General features: G+C 46.6%; 1 protein-coding gene and 1 long non-coding RNA gene across 3 annotated transcripts in view; one reads left to right on the top strand and one right to left on the bottom strand.

Annotated features, from left to right (window-relative positions):
* Positions 1-840, bottom strand: part of ABCC5 (ATP binding cassette subfamily C member 5) — a 139,483-nt gene extending 138,643 nt beyond the window's left edge. For both annotated transcript variants that reach the window (XM_069726983.1, XM_069726984.1), the window contains exon 1: positions 703-840. The gene's annotated coding sequence lies outside the window, so the exon portion shown is untranslated. The remainder of the gene's footprint in view (positions 1-702) is intronic.
* A 2,384-nt stretch (positions 841-3,224) lies between these two features.
* Positions 3,225-19,349, top strand: LOC138680773 (uncharacterized). Its single transcript, XR_011321765.1, has 3 exons — positions 3,225-3,372; positions 14,386-14,528; positions 19,312-19,349. It is a non-coding gene; the product is annotated as an uncharacterized lncRNA (long non-coding RNA).
* The last annotated feature ends 1,169 nt before the right edge of the window (positions 19,350-20,518 follow it).

Here is a 20,518-nt window from a genome sequence, read left to right as displayed (position 1 = left end):
CATCCCTGTGTCCTGGAGCAGCCTGCCTCTGACTACATCCCTGTGTTCTGGAGCAGCCTGCCTCTGACTACATCCCTGTGTCCTGGAGCAGCCTGCCTCTGACTACATCCCTGTGTTCTGGAGCAGCCTGCCTCTGACACCATCCCTGTGTCCTGGAGCAGCCTGTCTCTGACTACATCCCTGTGTTCTGGAGCAGCCTGCCGCTGACTACATCCCTGTGTCTGGAGCAGCCTGTCTCTGACTACATCCCTGTGTTCTGGAGCAGCCTGCCTCTGACTACATCCCTGTGTTCTGGAGCAGCCTGCCTCTGACTACATCCCTGTGTTCTGGAGCAGCCTACCTCTGACTACATCCCTGTGTTCTGGAGCAGCCTGCCTCTGACAACATCCCTCTGAAGGGGGCTGCTTGCATCCCTCAGGGACACTATTGGGTTAACTCTACGGCACTGCCCGTGAAGTGCCCGGATTATGAAGCTCGGCCTCCGCAATGTCACCTCTGTCAGTAGAAGGACGACATTGGAGACCGGCTCCATACTGTTGTGTTTTGCTGCTGGTGCCTCAGGTGTCGGGTAACAATGGGAGGATTCTGACACTGTGGGACCGGATATAGGGGAGACCTGGCTAAGCCCCCGAACGCCTCAGTCTACCTCACGCCCCGTTGATGTCAGTGACGTTTAGGAGCACCGCTCCCGGGCCCAGTTACCTGGCAAGTTGTGAGCGCAGGTAGCTGAGGTTCGGTGCTATCACAAGCTCCGGTCCTGTCTCTTCCACTGCGGCTCTTCAACTCACGAAAACAAGCAGCCGGGCAGCGGGGAGAGTCCAGAGAGGGATGCATTGCGCCTGCTCAGTGTCAGCAGAGGCTGGCTGTAGTTCTGAGTATGTCGGGAAATGTAGTTCTTTTTCTCTTAGCAGCTTCAGTATGATACACATAACGGACTTCATCTCCCAGAATTCAATGGGGCTAAGAGAGGCGTGACTGTACTATCAAAGAGGCGAGCGGGATGGCCTCCTGCTGGGCCACGCCCACACGGCCGTGCTGCGGCAGCACCCTCTGGAACGTTCTGTGTGGAGAGCAGAGTGAGGCCATTTTAGGCCTGGGTGTGACTGGCAAAGTAATTGTTCTGGCAGAGCAAGTGCTGTGTGCCTGGCGTGTCACGCCTGCAGGGTGTAGCTCCTGCTCCAGTCACTTGGCTATAGTTGCTTCCTTGAGCAATGTGAAAATGGAGTCTCAATCGTGAATTACAGAACTAAGGCACCAAATTAATAATATTAAAGCCTAAGGCCGGCATCACACTTAGCGTATGAAAATACGGTCCGTTTTTTACGGCCGTAATACACCACAAAATTCCAAAACTGGTGTTCCGTATGTAATCCGTAGGCAAGGTGTGGTCGCGTATTTTGCGCATGTAATGTTGCGTGTGTAATCCATATGCCAACCGTAATGCGTTTTTTTTCACGCAACCTGACAAAATGGACATTTAACGGTTTTGAGCTGCAATTTCTTTAAATCACCATCAGCAACCCTATTTAAGGCCTCTACAACAGGTGGCACCCTCCCATATGGCCATTTTGTGGTTGTTGCATCTGGATGAGGTGCATTTCAATGTTTATGATGCTTGCCATGCTGTTTTGAACTCCGTGGAGGCGAGCACCAGACTTCCGGGATGTCTGTCTGGCTTTTTCAGCTAATTAGCATGTCTGAGCTTCCTGATTGAGGGTTTGCCATAATTCCTTGCACCTGGAGATGTCTGGCGTATTTCTCGCAAGTCACACTGCTGGTCCGTGTGTAATCCGTTTTTTTCTCGCCCCCATAGACTTTCATTGGTGGATTTTTTGCGCAATACGGTGACAAACGCAGCATGCTGCGATTTTCTACGGCCGTAGAAGACCGTATAATACGGATCAGTAAAATACGGCAGATAGGAGCTGGGCCATAGAGAATCATTGTACCGTATGCAATCCATATTTTCTGCGCCTCTCATACGTCCGTATAACTCGCTAGTGTGAGGCCGGCCTAAGGGCTCGTTCAGATGGGAGGGTGGTCTGTGCGCGCCAAGGAGGTGCTCGGCCCCATTATAGCCAGTGCACATGGTCGATTTTACACGTTGCGCAATGGCCTGTGTGGAAAAAAATGGCAACTGCACTATGTTCATCCATGTTCCAGCCCAGAACAATGCTTCCAATGAGAGGGCAGCTCTGGCGCCCGTGTACAACGCCAAGCAGCGGCCGGCTCGGCACCACACCCAGGTGTGCACACAGGTTTTGTTTTCACAGCGCTCATTGTGCTGCAAACCTGATTCTCCATGTCGGTGCAGTTACAGCTATACCAAACTTCTATTTTTTTTTATTATTTGACCTCTGGGATCGAGCTATTTTTCGATTTTGTACTTTAATTTTTCCCTCTTCGAAGAGACGTAACTTTTTTTATTTTTTCCCACTAACAAAACCATACGAGGGCTCGCTTTTTTGTGAGACTAGTTGTACTTTTGAATGACACCATCCATTTTATACAATTTACTGGAAAATGGGAAAGAATTTGAATTGAAGTGAAATTGCGGGATAAAAACCCGCATTTCCACAATTGTTTTTTGGGCTTTGATTTTTCGCCATTCATTATGCAGCAAAAAAAAGTGGCCTGGAAACATGGTTGGCTAGGTCAGTACGATTACGACGGTACCACACTTGCTTTCTTTTTTTATTTAAGTGATGAAAAGAATTCAAAAATGTGTAAAAAAAAAAAACACAAACAAACAGATTAGCTTGAGTAGCAATTTTCCAAAATCTTGCCATCTTGCCAAATCACTGCTATCCCTTTTACATAAAATGCACACTGATCTCAATAGCCATTACATTTTAGCACTTTTTACTACTATTATTGCTGGGATGCAATATTGGAAAAGTGTTACATTTGGAGGTTGCCATTTATAATTTCTAAAAAAAAAAAAAATTGTCCTTGCCCAGTCTAGATACAAATGCGCTTTACAGCATCATTTTCTTGGCATCCGTTGAGTATTGCTGTTGTACTATTTCCATTGTTATGTAGTCTATTTCTTAAAAGCAAAATGTATAATTTATAGGAAAGTGATGCAGCAGACATGTGCTGCTTCCAAAGCGCTGCCAATTACTGACCGTGTGCACAGTTCTTACGGTGACTTCCGCTAGGAAACTGCTTATTAATTATACATACAATTATTTTTTTGAAACATTTTTAGATGTGAGAGTCCTCCTCAGTGGTTGATACCTTTTAATGGCTAACTGAAAAGATGGTAACAAATTGCAAACTTTCGAGACTACGCAGGTCCCTTCATCAGGCATAGACTAAAGCAAATTCTGAAGAATCGCAGACTTATACACAACAAAGTACAGAGAGAAGGTAATACATAAGACACATGACGTGAAGCAGAATGATCATTATGTTAGAGGGATAGCCATAGATATGGGAACACTTCATAGATAAGGATAGGAAGTCTTAAGGTACCTTCACACATAACGATATCGTTAACGATATCGTTGCAACGTCACGCTTTTTGTGACGTAGCAACGATCCCGCTAACGATCTCGTTATGTGTGACAGCGACCAACAATCAGGCCCCTGCTGGGAGATCGATGGTCGTTGGGGAATGATCAGGACCTTTTTTTGGTCGCTGATCACCCGCTGTCATCGCTGGATCGGCGTGTGTGACGCCGATCCAGCGATGTGTTCACTTGTAACCAGGGTAAACATCGGGTTACTAAGTGCAGGGCCGCGCTTAGTAACCCAATATTTACCCTGGTTACCATTGTAAAAGTTAAAAAAAAAAAAAAAATTACATACTCACATTCTGATGTCTGTCACGTCCCCCGCCGTCAGCTTCCTTGCACTGACTGTGTCAGCGCCGGCCGTAAAGCAGAGCACAGCGGTGACGTCACAGCAGAGTGTAGAATGGATTGGAGTGGTGCCAGAGTGCTAGAGGGGAGGCCAGAGAGTAGGAGGTTGCAGTAGTCAAGGCGGGAGATGATAAGGGCATGCACTGGTGTTTTTGTGGTGTCGTGGTCAAGGAGTGCCCGGATCCGGGAGATATTTTTGAGTTTGAGATGGCAGGAGGAGGCAAGGGCTTGGATATGTGGCTTGAAAGAGAGGGCAGAGTTGAGGATCACCCCGAGGCACTTGGCGTGAGGGACTGGGGAAACTGAGCAGCCATTGACATTGACAGACAGGTCTGGTGGAGGGGTAGAGTGAGATGGGGGAAAGATGATGAATTCTGTTTTGTCTATGTTCAGTTTTAGAATGCGAGCAGAAAAGAAGGCTGAGATAGCAGAAAGACAGTGAGGGATTTTGGTGAGTAAGTAGATGAGGTCAGGTCCGGATAGGTAGATCTGCGTTTCATCGGCATAGAGATGATACTGCATACCGTCGGATTCTATGAGCTGTCCCAGGCTGAAGGTGTAGATGGAGAAGAGTAGGGGTCCTAGAACAGAGCCTTGAGGAACACCGACAAACATGGGACGGAGTGAGGAGGTGGTGGGGGAGGGAGACACTGAATGTTCGGTTTGTCAGATATGAGATCCAGGATAGGGCCAAGTCTGTGATGCAAGAGATGAGAGGATCTGCAGCAGAAGGGAGTGGTCTACAGTGTCAAAGGCAAAAGACAGGTCCAGGAGGAGGAGGACAGAGTAGTGTCCCTTGCTTTAGGCAGTTAGTAGGTCATTGGTGACTTTAGTTAGGGCAGTTTCAGTTGAGTGTTGGAGTCGGAAGCCAGATTGGAACCGGGCAAAGAGGGAGCAGGAGGAGAGGTGGGAGGACAGTTCAAGATAGACATGTTGTTCCAGCAATTTTGAGGCATAAGGGAGAATAGATATCGGGCGATAACTAGATACAGAGGATGGGTCGAGGGAGGGCTTTTTGAGGATGGGTGTGATCTTGGCATGTTTGAAGGATATGGGGAAGACACCTGTTGTGAGTGATAGGTTGAAGAGATATGTTAGGGTTGGGATGAAGAGTGTGGTGAGGTTAGGGATGAGGTGGGACGGGAGCGGGTCGAGCGTGCAAGTGGTGAGGTGTGATCTTGACAGGAGGGTGGAGAGCTGATCTTCTGCCATGGTGGAGAAGCTGGTTTTGGAGGAACAGTGTTGAGCAGCTAAGAGGGGCATTGGGTGCTGTGGGCCAAAGCTTTCTCTGATCGTATCGATCTTCTGTTTAAAGAAGGAGGCAAAGTCGTCAGCAGAAGGAGGAGGGGAGGGAGGGGGTGCAGGGGACGGAGTAGAGAATTAAAAGTGTTGAAAAGCTGTTTAGGGTTATGAGACAGGGAGGATATGAGAGATGAGAAGTAAGTTTGTTTTGCAGCAGTGAGCGCAGACTTGAAGCTGGCGAGGGGATGCTTGTATGCAGTGAAGTGGTCTGTAGAGCGGGATCGCTTCCATCTCCGCTCAGCAATCCTGGAAGCCCGTCTCAGTTCTTTGGTCAAGCTTGTCCGCCAGGGCTGCCTGTTGAGTGTATGAGTTTTTCTATGCATGAGCAGTGCTGCCGAATCGAGTGTTGCTGTTATTGTGGTGTTATAAAAAGTGGCAGCAGCGTCTGGGTCATGAAGGGAGGCTATGTGTTGTGAATTCTGTGGTCAAGCTCCCTCCTGTGGTCATGGGTGGTGCTTCGGCTGGTTCTGTCTGTGAGCTTCCTCTGGTGGATGTGAGTGGGGCTGCGGCTTCTGGGTTTCCTTCCTCAGGTGACGAGGTTAAGTCGTTAGGTGCTGCTCTATTTAACTCCACCTAGTTCTTTGTTCCTGGCCTCCAGCCAATGTTCCTGTATTGGTCTTGCTTTCTCCTGGATCATTCTTGTGGCCTGTCTGCCCTGCATAAGCTAAGTTTTGCTTGTGTTACTTTTGTTTGCTATATTTTCTGTCCAGCTTGCTATATTGGTTTTTCTTGCTTGCTTGAAGCTCTGAGACGCATAGTCGGTGCAGAGGGTCTTTTTGCCCCCTCTGCGTGGTTGTTTGTAGGTTTTTGTGCTGACCGCAAAGCTATCTTTCCTATCCTCGGTCTATTCAGTAAGTCGGGCCTCACTTTGCTAAAGACTATTTCATCTCTGTGTTTGTATTTTCATCTTAACTCACAGTCATTATATGTGGGGGGCTGCCTTTTCCTTTGGGGAATTTCTCTGAGGCAAGGTAGGCTTATTTTTCTGTCTTCAGGGCTAGTTTCTCAGGCTGTGCCGAGTTGCATAGGGAGCATTAGGCGCAATCCACGGCTACCTCTAGTGTGGTATGATAGGATTAGGGATTGCGGTCAGCAGAGTTCCCACGTCTCAGAGCTCGTCCTATGTTAGTAACTATCAGGTCACTTTGTGTGCTCTTAACCACTAGGTCCATTGTGGTTCTGAATCACCTGTTCATAACAGTACTGGAGGCCCAAAGTACTAATGCTTCTCAATAGAGGGAAAAGAGAAGTTCTGAGACCATTTTTTTTTTCTCTGTACTGTGTTTTGTCTTTCTTTTCCCCTAGACATTTGGGTGGTTCAGGACACAGGTGTAGTGATGGACATTAAAGATCTGTCTTCTTGTGTGGATCATCTCACTGCAAGAGTACAAAATATTCAAGACTTTGTGGTTCAGAATTCTATGTTAGAGCCAAGAATTTCTATTCCTGATTTGTTTTCTGGAGATAGAGCTAAGTTTCTGAGTTTTAAGAATAATTGTAAACTGTTTCTGGCTTTGAAACCCCGCTCCTCTGGTGACCCAGTTCAACAAGTTAAGATCATTATTTCTTTATTACGTGGCGACCCTCAAGACTGGGCATTTTCCCTTGCGCCAGGAGATCCTGCATTATGTAATATTGATGCGTTTTTTCTGGCGCTCGGATTGCTGTATGATGAACCCAATTCAGTGGATCAGGCAGAGAAAAATTTGCTGGCTCTGTCTCAGGGTCAGGATGAGGTAGAGATATATTGTCAGAAGTTTAGGAAGTGGTCTATGCTCACTTAATGGAATGAATGTGCGCTGGCAGCAATTTTCAGAAAAGGTCTCTCTGAAGCCCTTAAGGATGTCATGGTGGGATTTCCTATGCCTGCTGGTCTGAATGAGTCTATGTCTTTGGCCATTCAGATCGGTCGACGCTTGCGTGAGCGTAAAACTGTGCACCATTTGGCGGTATTATCTGAGCATGGACCTGAGCCTATGCAGTGCGATAGGACTTTGACCAGAGCTGAACGGCAAGAACACAGACGTCAGAATGGGCTGTGTTTTTACTGTGGTGATTCCACTCATGCTATCTCCGATTGTCCTAAGCGCACTAAGCGGTTCGCTAGGTCTGCCACCATTGGTACGGTACAGTCGAAATTTCTTTTGTCCGTTACTTTGATCTGCTCTTTGTCATCCTATTCTGTCATGGCATTTGTGGATTCAGGCGCTGCCCTGAATTTGATGGACTTGGAGTATGCTAGGCGCTGTGGTTTTTTCTTGGAGCCCTTGCAGTATCCTATTCCATTGAGAGGAATTGATGCTACTCCTTTGGCCAAGAATAAGCCTCAGTACTGGACCCAGCTGACCATGTGCATGGCTCCTGCGCATCAGGAGGATATTCGCTTTTTGGTGTTGCATAATCTGCATGATGTGGTCGTGTTGGGGTTGCCATGGCTACAAGTCCATAACCCAGTATTGGATTGGAAATCAATGTCTGTGTCCAGCTGGGGTTGTCGGGGGGTACATGGTGATGTTCCTTTTCTGTCTATTTCATCATCCACCCCTTCTGAGGTCCCAGAGTTCTTGTCAGATTACCGGGATGTATTTGATGAGCCCAAGTCCAGTGCCCTACCTCCACATAAGGATTGTGATTGTGCTATCGATTTGATTCCTGGTAGTAAGTTTCCTAAGGGTCGACTGTTTAATTTGTCTGTGCCTGAGCATGCCGCTATGCGGAGTTACGTAAAGGAATCCTTGGAGAAGGGTCATATTCGCCCGTCGTCGTCGCCATTGGGAGCAGGGTTCTTTTTAGTGGCCAAGAAGGATGGTTCGCTGAGACCTTGTATTGATTACCGCCTTCTAAATAAAATCACGGTCAAATTTCAGTACCCCTTGCCGCTTCTGTCTGATTTGTTTGCTCGGATTAAGGGGGCTAGTTGGTTCACCAAGATAGATCTTCGTGGTGCGTATAATCTTGTGCGTATTAAACAGGGCGATGAATGGAAAACAGCATTTAATACGCCCGAAGGCCATTTTGAGTACCTGGTTATGCCATTCGGGCTTTCTAATGCTCCATCAGTGTTTCAGTCCTTTATGCATGACATCTTCCGAGAGTACCTGGATAAATTCCTGATTGTATACTTGGATGATATTTTGGTCTTCTCGGATGATTGGGAGTCTCACGTGAAGCAGGTCAGAATGGTGTTCTAGGTTCTGCGTGCGAATTCTTTGTTTGTGAAGGGGTCAAAGTGTCTCTTTGGTGTTCAGAAGGTTTCATTTTTAGGGTTCATTTTTTCCCCTTCTACTATCGAGATGGACCCTGTTAAAGTTCAGGCCATTTATGATTGGACTCAGCCGACATCTCTGAAGAGTCTGCAAAAGTTCCTGGGCTTTGCTAATTCTTATCGTCGCTTCATCAATAATTTTTCTAGTATTGCTAAACCGTTGACTGAGTTAACCAAGAAGGGTGCTGATGTGGTCAATTGGTCTTCTGCTGCTGTGGAAGCTTTTCAAGAGTTGAAGCGTCGTTTTTCTTCTGCCCCTGTGTTGTGCCAACCAGATGTTACGCTCCCGTTCCAGGTCGAGGTTGATGCTTCTGAGATTGGAGCAGGGGCTGTTTTGTCGCAAAGAAGTTCTGATGGCTCGGTGATGAAACCATGCGCCTTCTTTTCCAGGAAGTTTTCGCCTGCTGAGCGTAATTATGATGTTGGCAATCGAGAGTTGCTGGCCATGAAGTGGGCATTCGAGGAGTGGCGTCATTGGCTAGAAGGAGCTAAGCATCGCGTGGTGGTCTTGACTGATCACAAGAACTTGACTTATCTCCAGTCTGCCAAACGGTTGAATCCTAGACAGGCTCGTTGGTCGCTGTTTTTCTCCCGTTTTGACTTTGTGGTTTCGTACCTTCCGGGCTCTAAAAATGTGAAGGCGGATGCCCTGTCTAGGAGTTTTGTGGCCGACTCTCCGGGTTTGTCTGAGCCGGCGGGTATTCTCAAAGAGGGGGTAATTTTGTCTGCCATCTCCCCTGATTTGCGGCGGGTGCTGCAAAAATTTCAGGCTAATAGACCTGACCGTTGCCCAGCGGAGAAACTTTTTGTCCCTGATAAATGGACGAGTAGAGTTATCTCTGAGGTTCATTGTTCGGTGTTGGCTGGTCATCCTGGAATCTTTGGTACCAGAGATTTGGTGGCTAGATCCTTTTGGTGGCCGTCTCTGTCGCGGGATGTGCGTTCGTTTGTGCAGTCCTGTGGGATTTGTGCTTGGGCTAAGCCCTGCTGTTCTCGTGCCAGTGGGTTGCTTTTGCCCTTGCCAGTCCCGAAGAGGCCCTGGACACATATCTCTATGGATTTTATTTCGGATCTCCCCGTCTCTCAAAAAATGTCGGTCATTTGGGTTGTTTGTGATCGCTTCTCTAAGATGGTCCATTTGGTACCCTTGTCTAAATTGCCTTCCTCCTCTGATTTGGTGCCCTTGTTCTTCCAGCATGTGGTTCGTTTACATGGCATTCCGGAGAACATCGTTTCTGACAGAGGTTCCCAGTTTGTTTCGAGGTTTTGGCGATCCTTTTGTGCTAGGATGGGCATTGATTTGTCTTTTTCCTCGGCTTTCCATCCTCAGACAAATGGCCAGACTGAACGAACCAATCAGACCTTGGAAACATATCTGAGATGTTTTGTTTCTGCCGATCAGGATGATTGGGTGTCCTTTTTGCCTTTGGCTGAGTTCGCCCTTAATAATCGGGCCAGCTCGGCTACTTTGGTTTCGCCGTTTTTCTGCAATTCTGGTTTCCATCCTCGTTTCTCTTCAGGACAGGTTGAGTCTTCTGACTGTCCTGGTGTGGATACTGTGGTGGATAGGTTGCAGCAGATTTGGACTCATGTGGTGGACAATTTGACATTGTCTCAGGAGAAGGCTCAACGTTTCGCTAACCGCAGGCGCTGTGTGGGTCCCCGACTTCGTGTTGGGGATTTGGTTTGGTTGTCATCTCGCTATATTCCTATGAAAGTTTCCTCTCCTAAGTTTAAGCCTCGTTTCATTGGTCCGTATAGGATTTCTGAGGTTCTTAATCCTGTGTCTTTTCGTTTGACCCTTCCAGCTTCTTTTTCCATCCATAACGTATTCCATAGGTCATTGTTGCGGAGATACGTGGCACCTGTGGTTCCATCCGTTGATCCTCCTGCTCCGGTTTTGGTTGAGGGGGAGTTGGAGTATATAGTGGAGAAGATTTTGGATTCTCGTATTTCGAGACGGAAACTCCAGTACCTGGTTAAGTGGAAGGGTTATGGTCAGGAAGATAATTCCTGGGTCTTTGCCTCTGATGTTCATGCTGCCGATCTGGTTCGTGCCTTTCATTTGGCTCATCCTGGTCGGCCTGGGGGCTCTGGTGAGGGTTCGGTGACCCCTCCTCAAGGGGGGTACTGTTGTGAATTCTGTGGTCAAGCTCCCTCCTGTGGTCATGGGTGGTGCTTCGGCTGGTTCTGTCTGTGAGCTTCCTCTGGTGGATGTGAGTGGGGCTGCGGCTTCTGGGTTTCCTTCCTCAGGTGACGAGGTTAAGTCGTTAGGTGCTGCTCTATTTAACTCCACCTAGTTCTTTGTTCCTGGCCTCCAGCCAATGTTCCAGTATTGGTCTTGCTTTCTCCTGGATCATTCTTGTGGCCTGTCTGCCCTGCATAAGCTAAGTTTTGCTTGTGTTACTTTTGTTTGCTATATTTTCTGTCCAGCTTGCTATATTGGTTTTTCTTGCTTGCTGGAAGCTCTGAGACGCAGAGGGAGCACCTCCGTACCGTTAGTCGGTGCGGAGGGTCTTTTTGCCCCCTCTGCGTGGTTGTTTGTAGGTTTTTGTGCTGACCGCAAAGCTATCTTTCCTATCCTCGGTCTATTCAGTAAGTCGGGCCTCACTTTGCTAAAATCTATTTCATCTCTGTGTTTGTATTTTCATCTTAACTCACAGTCATTATATGTGGGGGGCTGCCTTTTCCTTTGGGGAATTTCTCTGAGGCAAGGTAGGCTTATTTTTCTGTCTTCAGGGCTAGCTAGTTTCTCAGGCTGTGCCGAGTTGCATAGGGAGCGTTAGGCGCAATCCACGGCTACCTCTAGTGTGGTATGATAGGATTAGGGATTGCGGTCAGCAGAGTTCCCACGTCTCAGAGCTCGTCCTATGTTAGTATCTATCAGGTCACTTTGTGTGCTCTTAACCACTAGGTCCATTGTGGTTCTGAATCACCTGTTCATAACAGCTATGTCTGTAAGAGGGAAAAGGGACTCAGAGAGTGATTGTAAGTTGAGGTGTTTGAGATTTCTGTGAGGGTGAGTGAGTTTGTGGAGTGGGGGTTGCACACTGGGAGAGGAGAGGGAAGAGAATGTCAGTAAGTTGTGGTCAGACTGGGGGAGGGGTGAGTTAATGAGATTAATAAGGGAGCAGTGGTGGGTGAAGATGAGGTCCAGCTTGTGGCCATCTTTGTGAGTGGCCTCAGAGGACCATTGAGTGAGGCCAAAGGAGGCAGTCAGTGATAAAAGTTTAGATACTACTGAGGACTGAGGTGGAAGTGTCAATGGGGATATTGAAGTCACCCATGATGATAGTTGGGATGTCAGCAGAGAGGAAATGAAGTAGCTAGGTGGTGAGGTGGTCGAGAAAGGTGGAGATGGCTAGTTCAGGGGGTGGTAGATGACAGCAAGCTGGAGGTTGGAAGTGGAATAGATGCTGACGGAGTGCACCTCAAACAAGGGAAGAGTAGCGTAGGGTGGTAGCGAGATTGGAGTAAAGGAGCAGATGTCAGACAGGAGCAAGCCAACCCCTCCATCGCGTTTGTTAATGGAGCGAGGGGTATGAGAGAGGTGGAATCCGCCATAGGAAAGTGCAGCTGGAGAGGCTGAGTCAGAGGGGGGGTGAGCCAGGTTTCAGTTATGCCAAGGAAGGATAGTTTGTTGGTGATGAAGAGGTCATGGATAAATGGCAGTTTGTTGCAGACGGAGCGTGCGTTCCATAGTGCACCAGGCAGGGGAGCCAGGTGAGAGGGGGCTGGATGGGTATGAGGTTATCATGGTTGGGAAAACGTGCAAAGGATTGTGGCAGGGGGTTAGAAATGAGTGGGGATGTGTTGAGGAGGGCCAGGATTTGAGGATACGTCACCAGAGATGAGGAGTAGCAGACAGAGCGTTAGAAAGTGGGAGCAGGATAGGACATGATGCGGCCGTGTGTGTCTGGAGAAAAGGGATTGTATGTGGAGGAAAAGTTCTGAGGAGAAGGAGAGATGGCTGGGGAGGATTGAAGAAGAAATGACTAGTTCTTTACTAGGTGGAGGGATTGCAGGAGATTGTAAGAAGGAAAGTAGTGTGGGTGTGAAAGAGAAAAAAAGCCGAAACATTGTAGTGGTTTAGTATTCTGTTACCTTCCAGTCCAATTCAGTCTAATTCAAAGTAATTAAAAATATGTAATTTAAAAGATGTAAGTTAAAAGATGTGTGGACTACGTCTGGAGCAGACTCATGGCTCAGAATATATCTAGGATTAACACTGCTCAGCTGTGAGAGAATATGGGTGTGTGGGGCCAGAACACATGTTCACATTTAAAACAAAGGCCATAAAAATGGGGGAGGGATTACACTGACCATTCAGATATACAGAGACATTCAGGAGCCAGGGAGAGCTGGGGAAAGTCAGTGCATACCATAGAAAATCAATGCAACATACAGCGACATTCAGAAGCCAGGGAGAGCTGGGAAAGTCAGTGCATACCATAGAAAATCAATGCAATATACAGAGATTCAGGAGCCAGGGAGAGCTGGGGAAAGTCAATGCATACCATAGAAGGTCAATGCAATATACAGAGACATTCAGGAGCTAGGGAGAGCTGGGGAAAGTCAGTGCATACCTGTGGGAAGAGGAAAACAGCTCGATTAGATGGTACAGATGATGATGATCATAATATTGTAGCAGTGATGAGTAGCCAAATGCATTCTAGAATTCAGTGTAATTCAAAGTAATTAAAAATATGTAATTTAAAAGATGGAAATTAAAAGATGTATGGATCAGACTACGTCTGATAGGGACATTCTAGATACTTCCCAAAATCCACAAATCTGGAAATCCAGAGAGGCCAATTATTTCATGTGGGCACCCTTACTGAGCAGGTATCTGGATGGGTAGAGGGTATTATTATTATTATTTATTGTTATAGCGCCATTTATTCCATGGCGCTTTACATGTGAGGAGGGGTATGCATAATAAAAACAAGTACAATAATCTTAAACAATACAAATCATAACTGGTACAGGAGGAATGAGGACCCTGCCCGCGTATTCTTAAACCCCTGGTAAAGGATACACCCAGCTACATTCAGGACACAACTGACCTATTGAATAAACTATCTGGCCTACTACCGCTACATATAGATGATATTTTAATTATCTGGATGGAGTCTGAGCCACAGCTAAAGACGTTCCACGAAAAGTGTAATCAATTTCATCCCACCATCAACTTAACACTCAACTACTCCAGCACTGAAATTAACTTTTTGGACACCATTAGGGTTGAGCGAAACGGATCGTTCATTTTCAAAAGTCGCCGACTTTTGGCAAAGTCGGGTTTCATGAAACCTGACCCGATCCCTGTGTGGGGTCGGCCATGCGGTACGCGACTTTCGCGCCAAAGTCGCGTTTCGTATGACGCGCTTGGCGCCATTTTCAGCCAATGAAGGGGCGTGGGCAGAGTGATGACATAGGTCTTAGGGGCGTGGACGCCTATCGCCATGTTGTCGCTTGTGCGCTGTAGCGATTTGCACTGTGTAACACCAGCTTTTCAGTTCAGGGACGGGAGAGAGAGAGAGAGAGAGAGGGAGTGAGAGAGAGAGAGAGAGAAAAAAAAAATTTATTCCCATTGGCTTTGCATTGGGTTTCGTGTTTCGGTCGATCCTCGACTTTTCGCCATAATCGGCCGATTTCACTCGACTCGACTTTTGAGATAGTCGGGTTTCGCTCAACCCGGCTCGACCCTAAAAAAGTCAAGGTCGCTCAACCCTAGACACCATCATTAAGCTAAAGTACAATGAAATAGAAACATCCCTGTATAAGAAGCCAATCAACTGTCCAACATACCTTAAATGGGACAGTTTCCATCCAAAACACATAAAAAACTATTGTCTACAACCAAGCCATCAGATACAATCGTATATGTTCCAACCTCATGGATAGAAATGAACACCTTGGTTACCTCAAAAAGACTTTTTTTTTTTTAATCAGGGCTACAATCCAAGAACAATTGAAAACCAAATTACCAGAGCCACCAGAATATCAAGGAATCACCTGCTACATCACAAAGCTAAAGAAGAAAATAATCGGGTGCCTCTAGTAGTCACCTACAATCCAAATCTGGAGATGCTAAGGTGAGCTGCACGGAAATTACAACCTTTACTACAAAAAGATGCCCAATTACAATCCATTTTTCTAGACCCCCCCACTACTGTGTTTTAGGCAGCCCTCAAATTTAAGAAGCATCATTGTCAGAAGCTCCCTGTCCTCTCAAACAGCTGCAGGTACCCTTCCTTTTACCCTCCATAGTAATGCCTGCTCTGGCCTTATGCTAATTGGTTAATTACTGATTGTGACCATTTGGTTCCTGATGCTAGCAGTCACTCCATTTCATATATATTTAGTGTGGCTGGGATAGCAAGCGTGCGGGTTCGCGTGTGCAACAGATTTAAGTGCAACAGTTTAAAGTGCTTGGCAGTTAGACAATGGCAGTTGGGCGGGAGACAGGTAAGGTGCATACGTTTTTCAAACAATCATGCTTCTTGGTCAGTCATACTACATTATGCATTGATCATTTCAATCTGCTTCTTATTTGTTCTTACTTCTGCTTTCTCACAACTCGCCCGCCCTTTAACACATTCTGGGCACTCTCTCTATATCCACCCCTCCCTTCTCCCCTCTCCCATGTATAACTCTGAGGCTCTCTACTGACATTTCTTACCCATTCCAAACCAGCCACTTCCACCATGCAGCACTCAAAATGTTCATACAAATCATCCCACCACCTGCTCTTTCTGTTTTTTCTCCTTCTACTAGTTGCAGGTGACATCTCCCCCAACCCTGGGCCTCCCTCCACCAGCATACATTACTCTCCTCCAGCTACATATAGAAACCCTGCTAATTTTATTAACATTCAGTGCATGCCTTCTCATATCGCTTTCCACTGTGCTCTCTGGAATGCACGGTCTGTGTGTAACAAACTAACTTACATTCACAATCTTTTCCTAATTCCCTTAACCTTCTGGCTATTACAGAAACCTGGATCCAGCATTCAGACACCAACACCGCTGCCGCACTCGCGTTTGGTGGGCTGAAATTTCCACATACCACCAGACCTAAGAACAGACAGGGTGGAGGTATTGATTTGCTCCTTTCATCACAATGTGCTTTCCAGGTCATTCCCCCGGTTCCCTCACTCACATTTCCTTCGTTTGAAGCCCACGCTGTCAGACTCTTTAAGCCCTTCTCCTTGTGAGTGGCGGTTGTTTATCGCCCTCCAGGCTTCTTCCGCCAGTTTCTAGACCACTTTGTCACCTGGCTTACTCACTTTCTATCCTGTGACATCCCCGCCCTCATCATGGGAGACTTTAACATCCCCATCAATGATCCCTTCTCCCAATCTGCCTCTTATCTTCTTTCTCTAACTTCTTCATTCGGCCTCTCACAGTTTACTAATTCTCCTACGCATGAGGATGGGAATACTCTGGACCTGGTTTTCTCCCGTCCCGGCTTGCTGCACGACTTTATTAACTTCCCTCTCCCGCTCTCGGACCACAACCTTCTTTCCTTCTCTGTCAAGAATTGTCTCCTCACCCGGGACACCCCCACTTACCACACTTATCGGAATACAGGTACCATTAATACCCAGCAGCTTGTGGACAATCTCCACACATCTCTAGCCCCCATCTCCTCCCTCTCCTGTCCAGACTTAGCATTGTCACACTTCAATAATACACTGAAGAATGCCCTAGATGAAGCAGCACCTTCTACATGCAGAAAGACCCGACACAGACAACGGCAGCCCTGGCACACTATGCAAACACGCTTTCTACAGTGTTGCTCAAGGTTTGCAGAGCGGCAGTGGAGAAAATCTCTTAGCAGAAGACTTCATCCACTATAAGTTCATGCTCAAAACCTATAACTCTGCCCTTCATCTGGCTAAACATCCTACTTCACCACCCTCATCACCTCACTATCCAACAACCCAAAACGACTTTTTGAAACCTTAAACTCCCTCCTGAAACCTAAAGTACAGGCCCCCATCACCAACCTCAGCGGTGAGGATCTGGCCACTTATTTCTTAGAAAAAATCAACCACATCCATCAGAATATCTCAGCGCAATCTCCTCAGTGCCTGGATCCCCTTCCCTGCCGCACCTCAAGCTCACTAGACATCTTTGAGCCTGTTTCAGAAGAAGAAGTTTCCAAGCTCCTCGCTTCTGCTTGGCCTACAACCTGCAACAGTGACCCCATTCCTTCACATATCCTGCAGTCTCTCTCACCAGTAGTCACCACTCACCTGACTAAAATATTTAACCTCTCTCTTTCTTCAGGTATCTTTCCCTCCTCATTTAAACATGCCATCATAACCCCTTTACTTAGAAAGCCATCCTTGGACCAGAACTGCACTGCTAACTACAGACCTGTCTCTAACCTTTCCTTCATCTCTAAACTCCTGGAACGCTTGGTCCACTCCCGTCTAATCCGCTATTTCTTGGATAACTCTCTTCTTGACCCCTTACCAATCTGGTTTCCGCTCTTTACACTCCACTGAAACTGCCCTCACTAAAGTCTCTAATGATCTAATAACAGCTAAATCCAAAGGTCATTGCTCTCGGCTGATTCTCCTGGATCTCTCTGCCGCATTTGACACTGTGGATCACCAGCTCCTCCTCACTATGCTCCGCTCTATAGGCCTCAAGGACACAGCCCTCTCCTGGTTCTCCTCCTACCTCTCTGACTGCTCCTTCACTGTATCTTTTGCCGACTCCTCTTCCTCTCCTCGTCCCCTAAGGGTACCGTCACACAGTGGCACTTTGATCGCTAGGACGGCACGATCCGTGACGTTCCAGCGATATCCTTACGATCTCGCTGTGTCTGACACGCTACTGCGATCAGGGACCCCGCTGAGAATCGTACGTCGTAGCAGATCGTTTGAAACTTTATTTCGTCACTGGATCTCCCGCTGACATCGCTGAATCGGCGTGTGTGACGCCGATTCAGTGATGTCTTCACTGGTAACCAGGGTAAACATCGGGTTACTAAGCGCAGGGCCGCGCTTAGTAACCCGATATTTACCCTGGTTGCCAGTGTAAATGTAAAAAAAAAAAAACACTACATACTTACATTCCCGGTGTCTGGTCATGTCCCTCGCCTTCAGCTTCCCGCACTGACTGGTGAGCGCCGGCCAGCCGTAAAGTACAGCGGTGACGTCACCGCTCTGCTTTCCGGCTGTCCGGCGCTCACTGTCAGTGCAGAGAAGCACAGCGCCGAGGGACGCGACAGGAATGTAAGTATGTAGTGTTTGTTTTTTTTTACGTTTACGCTGGTAACCAGGGTAAACATCGGGTTACTAAGCGCGGCCCTGCGCTTAGTAACCCGATGTTTACCCTGGTTACCCGGGGACTTCGGGACCGTTGGTCGCTGGAGAGCTGTCTGTGTGACAGCTCTCCAGCGACCAAACAGCGACGCTGCAGCGATCGGCATCATTGTCGTATCGCTGCAGCGTCGTTTTAGTGTGACGGTACCCTTACTATCAGGGTTCTGCAAGGCTCAGTCCTAGGCCCCCTCCTCTTCTCTCTTTACACGGCCCCTATTGGACAAACAATCAGCAGATTTGGGTTCCAGTATCATCTCTATGCTGATGACACCCAATTATACACTTCTTCCCCTGAAATCACCCCTACCCAAATTCAAAATACCAAGGATTGTCTTTCTGCTGTCTCTAACATCATGTCTTCCCTCTACCTGAAACTAAATCTCTCCAAAACGGAACTTCTTGTGTTTCTCCCTTCTACTAACCTCACTCTACCCAACATCGAAATTACCCTGGAGGGTTCAACCATAACTCCCAAGCAGCATGCCCGCTGTCTTGGGGTCATATTCGATACCGAACTTTCCTTTACTCCCTATATCCAATCACTCACTCGCTCTTGTCACCTGCATCTTAAAAACATCTCCAGAATCCGACCTTTTCTCACCGTTGAAACTGCTAAGACTCTTACTGTCGTTCTTATTCATTCCTGTCTGGACTACTGCAACTCTCTTCTGATCGGTCTCCCTCTTACCAAACTTTCTCCTCTCCAATCCATCTTGAATGCTGCAACCAGAGTCATATTTCTGTCCAGCCGCTTCACTAATGCCTCCGTCTTGTGCCAGTCATTACACTGGCTACCCATTTGCTACAGGGTCCAGTATAAACTCATCTCTCTCACCCACAAAGCTATCCACAGTTCTGCACCACCTTATATTTCCTCTCTCTATCGCCCTACACGTGCCCTCCATTCTACAAATGACCTAAGACTAACATCCCCTGTAATCCGAACCTCAGACCTCCGTCTCCAAGACTTCTCTTGTGCTGCGCCAGCTCTCTGGAATGCACTTCCCCAGATGATCAGACTGATACCTAGCCCCGACCTATTCAAGCGCGCTTTGAAAACCCATCTCTTCAAACAAGCCCACCACATCAACTACTCAGTAAACTAACTTTGCCCTGTTCCCTCCTTCCAAATATTATTCTGAATCTTCACCCTACTATTCTTCTGTCTCCACACCCTCCATGCACATGATAACTGCACTTGATACTTGACTATTGCACTTAAACACACGGGCTGATGACCGGATTATGCAGCTTTGTATGAAAATCCCTATTTATTATAATTGCCAGACCTGAAATAATCACTTTTCACCTATTGTGTCCCCCCATTTCCTTGTAGATTGTAAGCTTGCGAGCAGGGACCTCACTCCTAATGTCACTGTTTAAATTGTCTTAACTCGTACCAAATTTATTGTTTGTACATGTCCCCGCTTAATTATAAAGTGCTGCGGAATATGTTGGCGCTATATAAATAAAAATTATTATTATTATTCCTTGCAACCAGAAGAAATGTAAAACTTGTCCATTTATAATGACCACAGGCAAGATAAAGATCCCCAAATCACATCAGGACTACAAGATCCCAGGTACTTTCAGCTGCATCACATCTAATGTGGTGTATTTAATTATTTGTACTAAATGTCCAACTGGGGGTCTGTATGTGTGGGAGACAGGGCAAAAACTTAGAACAAGAATGAATTCTCATCGCCACACAATAAGAGAAAAAAGAATGGACCTACCGGTAGCAAAACATTCTTGTATCCCTGTCATAGCATCATAGACATGAAATTACTTGTTTTAAAAGGTAATTTCAAATCTCAGAAAGACAGAATATTCTGTGAGTATAAACTCATGAGGACCTTTGACACAGTGCAGGAATGAATGTGTCGCATGGATTTATGTCTTTTTACATTAACACGGTACCAAGATATATTTCTTTCCTGTATCATACATCAGTTAAGGAATTTTCAGACCTTCTGGGGTCATCACAACATAGAACCAGACCCATTCAGAGTACCATAAAACATTAAGACTTCCTTATCTATGAAGTGTTCCAATATATTTGGCTATCCCTCTCACATGATCATTCTGCTTCTCGTTATGTGTCTTATCTATTGCCTTCTTTCTCTCTGTGCTGTGTTGTATATAAGTATGCGATTCTTCAGAATTTGCTTTAGTCTATGCCTGATGAAGGGTCCAGCGTAGTCTCGAAAACTTGCAATTTGTTACCATCTTTTCAGTTAGCCATTAATAGGTATAAACCACTGAGGACTCTCACGTCTAAATATTTTTCTATCTACTGGCTAACACGGTACAAAGGTATATATCTTTCCTGTATCAATTATATTTTTTAAAAGGCCCAAAAATGTAAACAAAGATATATCTACATAAATGTAAACAAAGATATATCTACATATAAACACATTTCAGGGAAAATATCACTGGCATTTTGGATTCACAGATTTCTGAAAAATTATACATTTTGTCTTACTCACCACATCTTTGCGATCGCCCGTGCACATGGGGGGGCAATCGTCGCAGGGTGTGAGCTGAGTCTGACAGCTGACACCCGGCACTAAATTCCAGGAGCGGTCACAGATCACTCCGGGCACATTTATTAACCCCTGAAATGCGATTGAGGACGATCGCAGCATTTGAAAAGCCGGCAGAGGGCTGACGGACCCTTTGCCTTTCACTTGTTGCCATGGTGATCAAATGTCGTCATGACAACATCCGGGTTACAAGACC

This window comes from Ranitomeya imitator, chromosome 5 (genome assembly GCF_032444005.1).
Source record: "Ranitomeya imitator isolate aRanImi1 chromosome 5, aRanImi1.pri, whole genome shotgun sequence".
In the NCBI taxonomy this organism is placed as follows: Eukaryota; Metazoa; Chordata; class Amphibia; order Anura; family Dendrobatidae; genus Ranitomeya; species Ranitomeya imitator.
The sequence above is the reverse complement of the archived record's forward strand: the minus strand, read 5'-3'. Positions and strand labels throughout refer to the sequence as shown.